The 14,617-nt window shown below is 37.2% G+C and overlaps 1 protein-coding gene across 1 annotated transcript in view; it reads left to right on the forward strand.

Annotated features, from left to right (window-relative positions):
- The first annotated feature begins 881 nt into the window (after window positions 1-881).
- avpr2aa (arginine vasopressin receptor 2a, duplicate a) overlaps window positions 882-14,617 on the forward strand; it is a 33,653-nt gene continuing 19,917 nt past the window's right edge. Inside the window, exons 1-2 of the mRNA XM_022677186.2 lie at window positions 882-1,173; window positions 3,441-3,490. The gene's annotated coding sequence lies outside the window, so the exon portion shown is untranslated. The remainder of the gene's footprint in view (window positions 1,174-3,440; window positions 3,491-14,617) is intronic.

The raw sequence follows: 14,617 nt of genomic DNA on the forward strand, positions 1-14,617 counted from the left end.
TCCAACAACATTATTTGTAACGTTCAGAAAACAAAATGTTAAAAGGTTATTCACTCATCCTTTAAACCAGACTTCCTTGTTGGTGAACTTCTGCTCCCACCATGCCATAGGAATCCTCCTTAAAAACGTTAAATGAAAATGTTCTAAAAACATGGCGATATTATTTAAATCTGATCATTCCTAGACCACTTTGTTGGTGAATTTCTGCTCCAACCAGACACAAGGTGTCCCCATTTGATGGGTGTCCTGTCGACTTGAGCTGCCTTGTCAAACCGCGCTTCCCTAGTGTATATTTAAGGTCTCATAAAAACACAGAATCAACCGGAGATCCGATTTAAACCTAGAGTTACTTACAGAAGATAGCTAAAGGTTAACTCTGTAAACAGAACTATATATAAAATACTATTAATGATTAAAATATCAAGCTATATTTCTGTACCATTTTGCATGAGTTTTGAGAGGTCAAACTTAGAAAAAATGCCATTTGGTTTTGCATAAACCAGATTCAAATAACATACTGAATTATTGAATTATAGGGGGCACCACAAAGCATTTATGGCCAAGGACACCCAATTAGCTAGTTCCAGCCCTGCTCATGAGCACTGACAGTTTTAACTTTGAGCGTTATTTTAAGCATAGATGTAAATATTGACACTAATCACCTTTTCTCTTTATGTTTAAACAATAGAGGTGAGCGTGGCGGGCGTGCTGGAGTGTATATTTAACCTCAGATTCCATCCATCTTTCTGTACCTGTCTCACAGGAGAGGTATGTGGAGGAGCACCTCTCTGTTTTTCTTGATCCGACTCCTCCTCTCAGAGTGCAGCAGGGGGAGGGCAGAAAAGAGAGAGAGAGAGAGAGAGAGATAGAGAGAGAGAGAGAGAGAGAGAGCAATCTGAGCTCAAATTCAGCAGTATCAGCACACCAGTAGCCATTTAGTTTGGGAAATGAAGGCTCGGACACACACTTGTGAGGAGCACCGCTGTTATCCTGAGGATATCTCTCTTTATTCTGTCTGGGACAACTTGCCTGAGGTCACGGGGACCCTGCCCCCTTAGACTGGGGTCAATCACAGGTTCACACAGGACAGGATCAGTGGGTGAAGGAATAGAGGGACAAATATTGGCTGGAGATTACATAAAGCATGTGGATTTGACCACAAGACAGCTAACAGTAAGTTTATTAATTTTATTTTTTTGCATATACAGCTCTGGAAAAAATTAAGAAAGCACATTAGTTTTTGAATCAGTTTGTGTGATTTTGCTATATGTAGGTTTTTATTTGAGTAAAATAAACATTGTTGTTTTATTCTATAAACTACAGACAATATTTCTCCCAAATTCCCAATAAAAATATTGTCATTTAGAGCATTTATTTGCAGAAAATGAGAAATGGCTGAATTAATAAAAAAGATGCAGAGCTTCCAGACCTCAAATAATGCAAAGAAAACATATTCAGAAATCATTATTTGGTGGAATAACCCTGGTTCTGGTTTTTAATCACAGTTTTTTTCATGCATCTTGGCATCATGTTCTCCTCCACCAGTCTTACACACTGCTTTTGGATAACTTTATGCTGCTTTACTCCTGGTGCAAAAAATCAAGTAGTTCAGTTTGGTGGTTTGATGGCTTGTCATCATCCATCTTCCTCTTGATCATATATTTCAGAGGTTTCAATTTGGTCAAATCAAAAAATCAAATTTTTTAAGTGGTCTCTAATTTATGAGCATTTTATTACATTTTAATAATATTTTTAAATATTTTTTTGCATTAAATATCTATTTAAATTGATGTGTTAAAAATACAAAACAACAAAAAGCTAGAAATTAAGGTTTGTGAAGAAACTATGAAACAGAATCAGAAGAGTTGTGGAGCAGTGTTCGAGGATCTCTGTGTTTATTGGAATAATGATGCTCCACCCAATATTTTTGAAATACAAATGATTTAATAACAATAATTTAGGGATAAATGAGGTGGGGGTGGTGATGGTCCAACATCCTGATCTCACTCTGGACAGTAGAGAAAGTTTATCCAGCAAAAGAAGGATAAACTTTTGTAAAATAATTAAATTTGTAAGAAATAATGAATTAGCCATTATATCCCATTACTTTCGTCCATATAGTGTTTATTACATTATTATTCATTTTACACATTAAATAATTCAACTGAAGGGAGAAAGACTGCCTTGAGTTTGTTTTTTTTATGTTTCAAACATTTTTTAGAAGAGAAAGTTATCATTTTAATAGATATGCAGTCAAATATAGATATAGATACGCAGATATACCAGTCAAAAGTTTGGTACCTTAAATTCAGTGTTTTTTTTTTATTATTTTGTTTATATCTACTACTACTTTCTCTTCAAAATAGCACCTCTTTCTTAGATAGAGACCGTTTTGAACATCTCTGCATTATTCTTTGTCTGTATTGTGTTGTATTGTCTGTCTGCACTTTTGTACTGTTGCACTATTGTTCTGTCTACACTGTGTTTATGTGCACCATGGTCCCTGGAGGAACGTTGTTTCGTTTCACTGTGTACTCTGTATATAGCTGAAATGACAATAAAAACCACTTTGACTTTGACTTTGACTTGACTTTGACTTTCTCAGTCAGTTTTATGAGGTAGAGTCACCTGGAATTCAGGCTTTCAGTTAACAGCTGTGCTGAACTCGCCAAGAGTTAATAATTATTTTAATTTCTTGCCTCTTAATGTTAGTTTAAGAGCATCATTTGTATTGAAGGTCAGTCAAGTCACTTATTAGGAAAGTATACTTAAGTGCAGTCGCAAAAATCATCAAAAATGTTATGAAGATGAAACTGGTGAAACTGGCACTCATCAGGACCTCCCTAGGACAGGAAGAGCAAGAGTTTCCTCTATTGCACAGGATAAGTTAATCAGAGTTACCAACCTCAGAAACTGCAAGTTAATAAACAGCTCCCCAGATAAGAGTATTTTGGTTAGTTTAACACTTTTAAGTTACTACATGATTCCTTATGGGTTCCTTCATAGTCTGGATCAATTTAGTATTTATTTACTATGTAAGAACATTTTTTATATAAAAAAACATTGAATGAAAAGGTTTGTCCAAACTGTTAACAGGTAACGATGTGTGTAAATATAATGCTATATATTTTCTTGAGAGTTCTGTATAATGCAGTATATGCAGAATAACACTTTATCACATTAAAACATCATCAGGTACAGTAAATGTGTGTTTACTGGTTACTATAGGCTCCAGCTTCAAGGCCTGGATATAATAGAGTCATATTACATGTTAGAAGAGATGATTCAATGTGCCGAAGAATCGAAAGCAAGAGTCCTATTACATTAGTCAATGACTGACGCTTTTGTAAGAGCAGCCAGAGAATGCTAAATATATATTGTGTGTGTGTGTGTGTGTGTGTGTGTGTGTGTGTGTGTGTGTGTGTGTGTGGTTTCATTAGAAAACAGAGAGGAAATGCTGCTGGAGTAAAGATCATGCACTGACAATCAGGTAAGATTCACTGGAAACACATTAAAGACATACCTGCACACATACACTTAACTTAATATACAGTACAGGACAAAAGTTTGGACACACCTTCTCTTTTTCAATACGTTTTCTTTATATTTTCATGACTATTTCCATTGTAGATTCTCACTGAAGCATCAAAACTATGAATGAACACATGTGGAGTTTTATGTACTTAACAAAAAAAGGTAGAATTATATTCTAGTTTCTTCAAAATATCCCCCCTTTGCTCTGATTACTGCTTTGCACACTCTTGGCATCATTCTCTCAATGAGCTTCTTCAAGAGGTGGCCACCTGAAATGAGAAGTTTTCCAGCAGTCTTGAAAGAAGGAGTTCCCAGAGGTGTTTGTTTATTAGCACTTGTTGGCTCTTTGCCTTCTTCACTCTGTGCTCCAGCTCACCCCAAACCTCAAATCTGGATTGGGTTCAGGTCCGGTGACTGTGGAGGTTCAGCTCATTTTTTGTTAAGTACATAAAACTCCACATGTGTTCATTCATAGTTTTGATGCTTCAGTGAGAATCTACCATGTAAATAGTCATGAAAATAAAGAAAACGCACTGAAAAAGAGAAGGTATGTTCAAAGTTTTGGGCTGTACTGTATTTAAACTGAAATTAAACCAAAACCAATCAACAAAACTTAAAAGAAAAGCCTTTTTCTAGATGGTCTAAAGTCGTTAACGATAGTCAAAGTGGTTGAAAAGCTGTTAAACCATGGTTCCCATGGTAAACCAACTCTAGAAACTTGTGCTCTCTCTCCAGCTGCTGATGGGGAAGCAGCATCATACATTTATATGTATTCATAATGAGACTAAATTACACAAAGCTGGACTCTATTAACTAATTAAGTGATGTCTCAAAGGCAGTTGATTGTGCTGGATTTTATTTAGGGGTTTTAGAGTAGGGGGCTGAATACTTTTGCACATCCCACTTTTTTTTTTTGCTTTTATTTGATTAAAAAAATTGAACACCATGCATCATTTCCGTTCCGCTTCACACTCGTGCAATACTTTGTGTTTGTCTTTTGCTTAAAATCTCAACAAAATACGTTTAAGTTTGTGGCTGTGAGGTGACAAAATGTGAAAAAGGTTCAAGGAGTATGAATACTTTTGCAAGCTACTGTATGGAAGTGTGGAATTTGAATAATTGCCTGGAATAAGCATGTGGCTGAAAACTGTAAGGTTTAATTAGAGTGTTAATAAACATTGCTTCATTTGTAAATTTGAAACTAAACAAATTTTCTACTCATATCTTGAGTTTAATTCATTTTCTTTTACATTTTATTAAAAAACTAATAAAAAAAGAGTAGCACTTTTTAAAAGAAATGTAACATAAGAAAGGTAAAGGGCAAATATTAACCATGTAAGCTGTTTATATTGCTTGCAGTTTAGGTGAAGCAAGCATGTGTAAAGCATATTAATGTAAAATTGCTTAATTTTGCTGAATTAAATACAAGTAACAAAGTAAACGAGTAACAAAAATATGAACACCACACAAGGGTTAATCAGTGTGGCATCTCACAGGTGGACGGTTCCAAACGAACAGCCGTATCTGCAGATTACGCTCTGCTGATAACCGGATAACTTACGTAAGAATCATGAGAGAGTGCTGATTTAGATCATGAATCTTTTTTTTTTTATTTGTGATGATTTTGTTCTGCCGGTGTAGCACATGATGTTGCCTGTCTGGTATCTTATCTCTTTCTCTCTCTTTCTTTCTCTTTTTCTCTGCGGCTTTGTTTTTCTTCTTCTCTAACACCAAAAATATCACAAAAAGAGAAGAAAAGCATGTAAGAATTGGACACTTGAGGAGTATCTGGTCACTTCTTTTACCTGAGCTTAATGCCGACCTTACAGCAAACCAGTTTGCTGAAGTTTGGTGGGTGTGAGGTTTCTAAATCAGTTTCTCTGATTTTGCTATTTATAGGTTTATGTTTGAGTAAAGTGAACATTGTTCTTCACAACATTTCTCCCAAATTCCAAAAGCGTACTTGCAGAAAATGAGAAATGGCTGAAATAACAAAAAAGACGCAGAGCTTTCAGATCTCAAGTAATGCAAAAGAAACACGTTCATATTCATTTTTTAAGTTTTAAGAGTTCAAAAGTCAATATTTGGTGCAATATCTCTGGTTTTTAATCACAGTTTTCATGAATCTTGGCATCTTGGCATCATGTTCTCCTCCACCAGTCTTACACACTGCTTTTGGATAACTTTATGCTTTACACTCCTGGTGCAAAAATGTAAGCAGTTCAGTTTGGTTTGCTGAAGTTTGGTAAGTGTGAGGTTGGGGGGGGGTTGGGGACGGGGTGGAGGTGGTGGTGGTGGTGGCGGTGGGTGCGCGCAGTTCTTCTTCAGTTGTACCAAGGGGGGGGCGGGGTTGCCGCCGTTCTCCTTCAGTTGTTCACTGACGTGTGTTTCAGAACTTTCGAATCGGATAGTTCTTCTGGCTGAAACTCCACCCTCTTTGACTAGGTCTGCCTAACAACAGAGCGATCTATATTCTGATTGGCTCAACGAGAGTACATTATAATATAAAGCCGATGGATTGGCAAGCTTGAGAAATACCATGTGTGGCGTGTGAGCGTGTGAATGTGTCACACGCTCAAAGGGTGAGACTTGAGAACACTGCAGCAAACGATTTTCGAGCTTCGGAAGACCGTAAAACTCCGTCATCATGGAAGCCTGAAGCAGCAGCCTGGCAGGAGAACCGGCACCGTGCCGTAGCTCCTGTTCGGAGTCCTAATCAGCTTCCAGAGCTTGCTTTGGCAGGTGGCAGGAGGGTAATGTGTTTACCCGTTCCACTGCATGTTTAGGGAAAAGGCCAGAGTTCAGTTTTACGGGACAAAAGGTGAACTAATGTCAGGCAAACAGAGGCCTGGTTTAAAAATAAACGCACACAAAAAAAGTTTTCTCTTTGTGGACTGATGCCATAAAAGGGCTTTCCATTCATTGGGTGGAGGTTTACATTGCAGAACCTGAGCTTGCACCACAAATATGCGTCAATATATACTTTACTTTAAATGTATGTGTTTTGTATTTCTCCCAAATTCCAAAAACTTGAGGAAAATGAGAAAAAAAGACGCAGAGCTTTCAGACCTGCAAATAAAACAAGTTCATATTCATTTTTTAAGTTTTAAGAGTTCAGAAATCAATATTTGGTGGAATAATCCTGGTTTTTAATCACAGTTTTCATGAATCTTGGCATCTTGGCATCTCCTCCGCCAGTCTTACACACTGCTTTTTCTGCTTTATGCTGCTTTACTCCTGGTGCAAAAATTTAACCAAGCAGTTCAGTTTGGTGGTTTGATGGTTTGTGATCATCCATCTTCCTCTTGATTATATTCCAGAGGTTTTCAATTTGATAAAATCAAAGAAACCCATCATTTGTAAGTGCTCTCTTATTTTGAAAGCAACACAACAGCAACACAGGTACTGAACCAACTAAGCAAAAAAAATAAACAAAAATAACAGTAATAATATGCTGTGAATGGCTGGAGGGAGAAGATGACTCACTCATGATCTCATTGGCTTTTATAAAAAGGTGTTCTAAATGAACAGCAGCTTTGAAGCCAGATTACATAAGGCGCTGGTAAATACTGTGAAATTAATTAGCGATTTTAAAAAGCAGCTACATAACTAACTGTGTTCGCTTCACATAATGAGTCACGGCACTTTTTATGGCTGCTTTGTTTGTTGACAGAAAGGCTGTTAGCTATGCTATGCTGCGCTTTTTTTGCATTGTGTGCCTAAAGCCGTGACCCCAGTCATTAAAATGCCATGAATTGCAGAGCTGGACAGCTGTTTTATTGTTATTAAGTGTGGAGCTGGAGGCTAAAACAGTTCATTAATGGCTTGAAGATGAAAGGAGAATTTTAGTTGGCTGGCTTTTTGTATGTGTGTGCAGGTGTGAGTGTTCATTGATAAGTGTATTAGACGACAAAGAAGAATAAATATATGGTTTTAAATAGACTCAGGCTGTACATGGGAAAGCCAGAGCATGAGCTATCATTCATTTATCAGTTTTATACAGCCTACAGGTCAAACGAATGGAAGCAACATTTAGTAAAATGTGAGGTTGGAGTCACAAATCTACAAAACATAGTGCATCCTTAAAACTGCAGCCAATACAGTGCAATGAATGTAAATCTTATTAATTATATTAATGAATGTAGTGTCAAAAATTTGGGCTACATCACATTACATTAGGATAGATACAAATCACCTACCTACAAAATATAGCGCATCCTTAAAACTGCAGCTAATACAATGTGATATTGTATGTATGTGTATTTCACTTTAATGTCTCCAGCATCTGGGCTGGAGTAGCATTAGCGTTAGCTGCTAGCTAGCACTAGCTCTATCTCTAACACTAGCTCTTTAGCCATTCAGAGGTGAGTATTATTGGTCTGTAGCCTGTTGCTAACCCTGGCTAGCGCTGCTAGAGCAGCATTAGCATGAGTCATGAACCATGCTAGCTCTTTCAGAGCTTTCAGAGATGAGTATATCGGACTGTAGCATGCGAGTGTACCATATTAAAACAAAGTACATGGGATGAACCACTAGATAATATCTCCTTGGCTTACCAGAAAACTCGGATTATATAGTCTGTGGGAGTTTTTCTTCTTTTCTTCACCACAGGAATGGTGGGAAGAGGATCTATAGTACTTTTGCAGTACTTTTCCAGTCGTTATGATAGCAAAGACACATTGTCACATCCTTAATCAAGCTGCACAGTGTGTGGTTGATGGCTTGCCTATAGGTTGCTAAAATAGGGCCCTGTTTCACTTAGTATCTTTAGTGTCAAATTCTTTTTTAAGTGTTTTTTAACTTTCCATGTGTCTTTCAGGCCTGTTTCTGTATAGTGTCTTTCTTTACTTCAGTGTTTGGGGTGAATTATGAAGGAATAGGACTTTCTCTTTTTGTTTGTCTCTGGAGATTACTCAATCTTTTTTTCCACTCGTTCTTTATCCACCTCTCACCACCACCCCATTCTTTCCTGTACTTTTTAAAGACTGTTTAGAAATCCTCCCTTTTTTACATAATCTAAAATACTAGATATGACCTCACATCTCAAGACACTGATTAGAGCTAGACAGATACGTATTACGTCAATCTATCTAGTAGAACAATTGTGCATTTCATGCGCTGCCTGTCTTATGTGTCTTTCACTCCCGCCTGCATGTTTATTCTTTGTTCAGTACGCTATAAGTACCTGATAAAGCAGGACGAGATGCAGAACGATAAGGTGAACTGTTCTTGATTCTAAGCATGAACTCATTGAACCTCTTCATGTCCAGTTTGTTTAGTCTTGTGAATGGCAGCATTAGTGTTTGTGTTCGGTCCAACAGTACCATCCTGGGAACATTCTAATGAAAAGCAGCAAAAATTGGCTCAAATCTGCAACTCAAATCAGTAAAAAAAGAGTATTTAAAATTGTAAAAAAAAAACTGTGAGTCACCAGTCACAATTAATATATCTATCTAATAAGAACTGTGTCCATGACGCAGGCTTGTTGCAACAAGGCAAGCAAACCAATCTATTGCCTAAAGGGTCCCCAGGTTAGCTCGGGACCCTATAGGTCCCTCCCACCAAAAATGGCTCCTCCCACCAATTGTCAGTAATGGAAATAACAACGTAGAAGTGCCTGTTACTTTTTTTTAGTAACGAGTAATGTAACTAATTACTCTGACTCTCACTATAACGCCGTTACGGGGGCGAGTAACATTAAAGTAACGCAATAGTTACTTTTACTGGTAACTAGTTACTTTTGTAGTGCAGTAACTCAGTTAGTAACTCAGTTACTTTTTTGGAGAAGTAACTAGTACCTATAACTAATTACTTTTTCAAAGTAACATGCCCAACAATTTAATTTAGTTTACTTTACTTTAATTTGCCCAGTTGCAGATGAGCCAATAGAAACTGAAGTATTGTATTAAAAACAAGGCAGTATTTTTCAGTATGTTTCCTTTAAGAATATATATAACTTTTATTTCTAATATATACAGGTGATGTCCAGAGGTCCAGCAGTTAGAGCTTTGGGCTATTGATGGCAGGATTGTGGGTTCGATACCCTGGTTTTACAAGCGGCCACTTCTGGTCCATTGAGCAAAGCCCTTAACCCTCATATCTTGTCATGTCTTGTCTTGTCTTGTCTTGTCTTGTTTTGTCTTGTTGTGTCTTGTCTTATCTTGTTTTTGTCAGAATTACAAAAATCATGTCTGCTAAAATAATGCCATTAGACTTATAAGAAGCAACAAAACTGAATGGAATTTTTTAAATGTGCTGGAATGAGGATGTTTGCCACATTTGGGATCTTTCGTGAGAGCTCAGCAGGGCCTCGGGTCTTTCTTTTCACTTAATTGATGCCAGTTTCGAATTCTGGATAGTAGATGTAACAGTGGTTTTCTAGGCATTTTCACACTTTTAGAGATGACAGCACTGTGGAAAACTGAATAACTAAAAGCATTAAAGGGACTTTATCAACACTGTTGGTTTCTCATCACATGTTCACAGTGTATTAACAGGTCTACTTGTTGCCGTTGTTCTTCCAGAAGCATCCTGTTTCATGCACTCACTACCGCAAAATGGGAATTTATGAGTAGACGAAGTCCCTGTTGTGCAGCATTGGCTATGTTTGTCCAAGGTCACTGCTTGAATTTTTGCACCTGGAGTAAAGGCACAAAAGCAGTGTGTAAGACTGGTGGAGGAGAACATGATGCCAAGATGCATGAAAATTGTGATTAAAAACCAGGATTATTCCACCAAATATTGATTTCTGAACTCTAGAAAAACTTTAGAAAATATGATTTATTTTTCTTTGCATTATTTGAGGTCTAAAAGTTCTGCATCTTTTTTGTTATTTGAGCCATTTCTCATTTTCTACAAATAAATGGTCTAAATGACAATATTTTTATTTATAATTTGGGAGAAATGCTGTCTGTAGTTTATAGAATAAAACAACAATGTTCATTTTCCTCAAACATAAACTATAAATAGCAAAATCAGAGAAACTGATTCAGAAATTAAGTTATAATAATAACAGGTCTACTTGTTGCCATTGTTCTTCCAGAAGCATCCTGTTTCATGCACTCTTTACCGTAAAATGTGAATTTTTGAGTAGACAGAGACAGTATCCCTTACCAAAACGCACCGGTATCATGAAGTCCCTGTTGTGCAGCATTGGCTATATTTGTCCGCGGTCTATGTTTTCTGTTGCGCCACATTAGCAAATCCCTTTGAAGATAGAACAGTATAGGAAGGACGGGAGAAAAACACACAGCAAGGGCAATTTTCACACACCTGCAAATGCAGCAGCTGATCTAAAGGCCGGGGGACCCTCATTATTTAATGCCAAGGTCTGGGATGCCAGCGAGGCAAAATCTGTTTCATATCCCAGCAGTGGATTTCTGCGTATTTATATTTCATTATGTTATTTTTAACACAAAGCATATAAAAAAAATTATAGTAAAATTGTGTAATTTTCACCTACAAAAATTGCTGCTAATTGCTGCTAATTGTGCATATTTTAGGTTTAATTCATGTAATTTCATGTCATGCAACTTCGGTCTCTGAATGCATAAAGAGTATGTTAGAGTAAGTTAACTTAAATAACTAAAACTCTTAAGTTTGTAACTAAATTTGATAATTTATTGACGGAAGTCAATCACCTGAATATTGATTTCACCTGTTACACGCACTATATATACAGTACCTCCTCTCTTTACTTACTCCTCGCCAAGTATTGATGGATTTTCCACCCTGATTTTTACCTGCCCTTCGATATCGCCTTGCCTCCGTATGACCCCTGGACTGTTCATTATGTTTGGTTGGTTTACTCCCTCTTGCTGTTGTTTACCGGTGTTCACCATGCTCGTTTTAACTACTCTTTTGCCCACTACTTTGCCACTGTCCAGCCATGACATAAATGTTATTTATGTATTTATTGAAAAGGGAAAAGGGAAATAGGGATTTCCCACATCCTTTTAATAGCTAATTACACTTAATAACATGATAACAGCAATAACTCCATCCAAAGACTTTTTGTAGTTGCTAATTAAAGTCACAGAATGTCATAAGGAAATTGTGGCACAATCATTTTTGCAAAACTTCTTGTGTTTCATTTGTAAAATAAGATATTTGTAGATTTTTTTAACAAATCCAATATTGAATCCATTTCTGACAGAGTTTAGAGGTTTTCCTTGTTTTCAAAGCTTGCTTGTAAGTTTTGGACCATTGTCTTGTAGCATGATCCAACTGTTCTTTAGCTTTAGCGCTTGAACTGATGACCTGATGAACATTGTCTTGCCGAGAATCTTTTGATACCACTGATGGAATTAGATCCACAGTTGAAAAAATGAAGTTGAGACAGAATTGAGTATGACAAAAAGTAGTCTTTATACTTTTACCTTGACTTTTATAAACTCAAGTGGTTTAAAGGTCTGATTCCATTGTTTTTTCATTCATTTTAAAATGTCTAATCGTGGTCTCTAGTATGACTGAATGCCATGTGAGACGATTTTTGTGAAAAAAGTGCTCTGGTGTACATATCATAAAATATCATAAAATCAGAAGCGAACGGCACGTGCTTTGACCGGTGCTACGTTGTCAAACCGTTGTCACCTCGGTAAAACACAGAATCAACCGGAGATCCCTTTTAAACCTAGAGTTACCTACACAAGATTGAAACACAGAAAAAATTGTTGGGACAGTAAAGCATTTATTATTTAGCTTATGTTGCCATTTCTACTTTCAACACTTAAATTTAGAGGGTTTTTTTTAGGTGTTTCAGGTCGTATTTTGCCCCATTCTTCCTGCAAACATGCCTCAATGTATGGGTCAGGGTCACAGTTGTTACTTCTTTATTTATTTATTCATTCATTCTCCACACATTTTCTATTGAGCACAGATCAGGACTGCAGGCAGCAAGGTGTACTATCTTTTTTTTCCCATCCATGCCTTTGTAATGCGATTTTGTCTTGTCATGCATGATTTTTTATGTATGAAAGGTGTGAAGGAGCTTCTGAAGGTGATTAACAGCCATGGGTGGTTTTAGCCCTTGAGGTGATTATACTGCATGTGGGTTTCTGGAGAGTTGGGCCCTAAACAGTTAAGCCCAGCCTCCGGCACTCTCTATCACAATCACAAAGACTAGTATAATTACACACAGACACAAAGAAATACATATTACTGTACACACATGTGCATACATGCACAGTTAACTCTCAATACACATGAAGAGAGCCCATCCCTAAAAAACACCCAGACTGAAAGAGCCAGAGCTCAATCCATTATAGGTTTAGAGGATAAAAAGGAACCTGGGTTTACAGGTAATTGTGAGGATTATTAAGATACAAACCTTTTAAAAGACGATTTCTCCTTTTTAAGTCTTTGTGAGGATTTAATTTTCCTCCAGGCCCCTTTATCCTCCATCAAAATCTCTTTGTAGACAGAAAAGGTCTTTCACCTTGAAGCCAAAAGAGATCATTTGACAACTTTTCAGCAGTGGCTGCACAGAAATCTATTGAGTTGTTTAAACTGCAGCAAATTATGATTTGAGATTTTTTGTCTTGGCTTGTGTTTAGCAAACCCGCTATCCAAACAACCCAGCCTACATGTTTTTAGTTCTTAAACTATGGAGTAAAACGACATTTTTTAAATATAAAATCTAAATTTAATCATAAGAAGAATTAAGGATCTTAAAGTTAATATAGATGATGTTAATGTTATGGCTAATCAGTGCATACAGTCTTTAATTTAAAAATTTTTACTCTGTAAAATATTCTAATAATACAAATTAAGGGCCCTATTTTAGTGAGCTATAGCACTGGTCAATTGCAGATCACGCAGCTTGATTTAGAGGGTGTGTGTGTCAGTGTGTGTGTTTAACAATGCTCCTGCATGGCTAGGATAGGATTGGGCAGCTGACTGTTGACTGTTGTCTGGGTTTTAATCAGTCAGTGGCGCACCTCTGTTTCCCGCTGCCAAGACAAAAACATGGCAGAAATGTACCTGAACACACCTCACTTCCAGACCACCACATCCATTGGTGTAAATATATTTCTAAACACTGATGCTATTTTAACAGCATGTGCACAGATCTTTGAATCTATATAAAGCCGTATCTGATAGTAAGCACTCTCAGTACTTCAGCATCTCGCCTTTCGTGACTGTTTCTGGTTTTCTGAAAAAGAGTTTTCTGCTGTGTGTGCAGATTTGTGGGTGACAGAAGGTCCCGAAGGATCCAGCAGCTGCTGAGTCCCACAATTTTTCAGAAAATAAATGAGGCGTCGGTTAAATCTGAACCAAAAGAGGACACAAAAATATCTACTTTTCAAACGCTTATTCTGAATGCTGGTTCTTAAACAAGTATCATCTTTTAAAAAAGGAATGAACGAACAAACAAACAAAAACCATTATCTATATATAAATATTTTCACACCTTCTCCCGGCATCATTTAAATAGCTTAGGTGTGTGTGAATATATCTAAGCTTATGGGCGTGGTTGTCTCCCAAAGAGATGTGTTCAGGTACATTTCTGGTGTATTGCTATCTCTCTTTTGGTAACAGAAAACACAGGTGCGCTACTGACTGAATACAACCTAGACAGACGTCAACAGTCAGATGTTCATTGCTATCTTGGCAGTGAATTGTCAATAGAGGCACAGTCAGGTGCATGCCCAACATGCGTACACCCCTGCTCGTTACACACACACACATGGACGCGCTGCAGTGCACAGAATCATAGCATGTGCCTGTTGGAATAAACAGAATGGATAAGCATGAACAAGCAGCTCAGTTTCCTCTGCTGAGAAGTGTTTGTTGGACACGTCCAGGTAGCTGCACCGTTAAAATAGCAATCCGCCAAAGTCAGAGCTCACCTGGCTCTTAATCTTAATGGCTCTTAATTATGAGAATTAGTGCATGCCTTTTGCACATTTTGTGCAGTGAAAATCTGCACTTTTCCCATTACGATAGCAAAGACACACTGACACCCTAAATCAAGCTGCACAGTGTAGCTAATATAGTTTGCTTATAGATTGCTAAAATAGGGCCCAATGTGGCTTAGTAGGGCTTAAGAACTCCAAGTACTTTTGACCATATTTTATTTTAT

Source organism: Astyanax mexicanus, chromosome 13 (assembly GCF_023375975.1).
Source record: "Astyanax mexicanus isolate ESR-SI-001 chromosome 13, AstMex3_surface, whole genome shotgun sequence".
NCBI classification, from domain to species: domain Eukaryota; kingdom Metazoa; phylum Chordata; class Actinopteri; order Characiformes; family Acestrorhamphidae; genus Astyanax; species Astyanax mexicanus.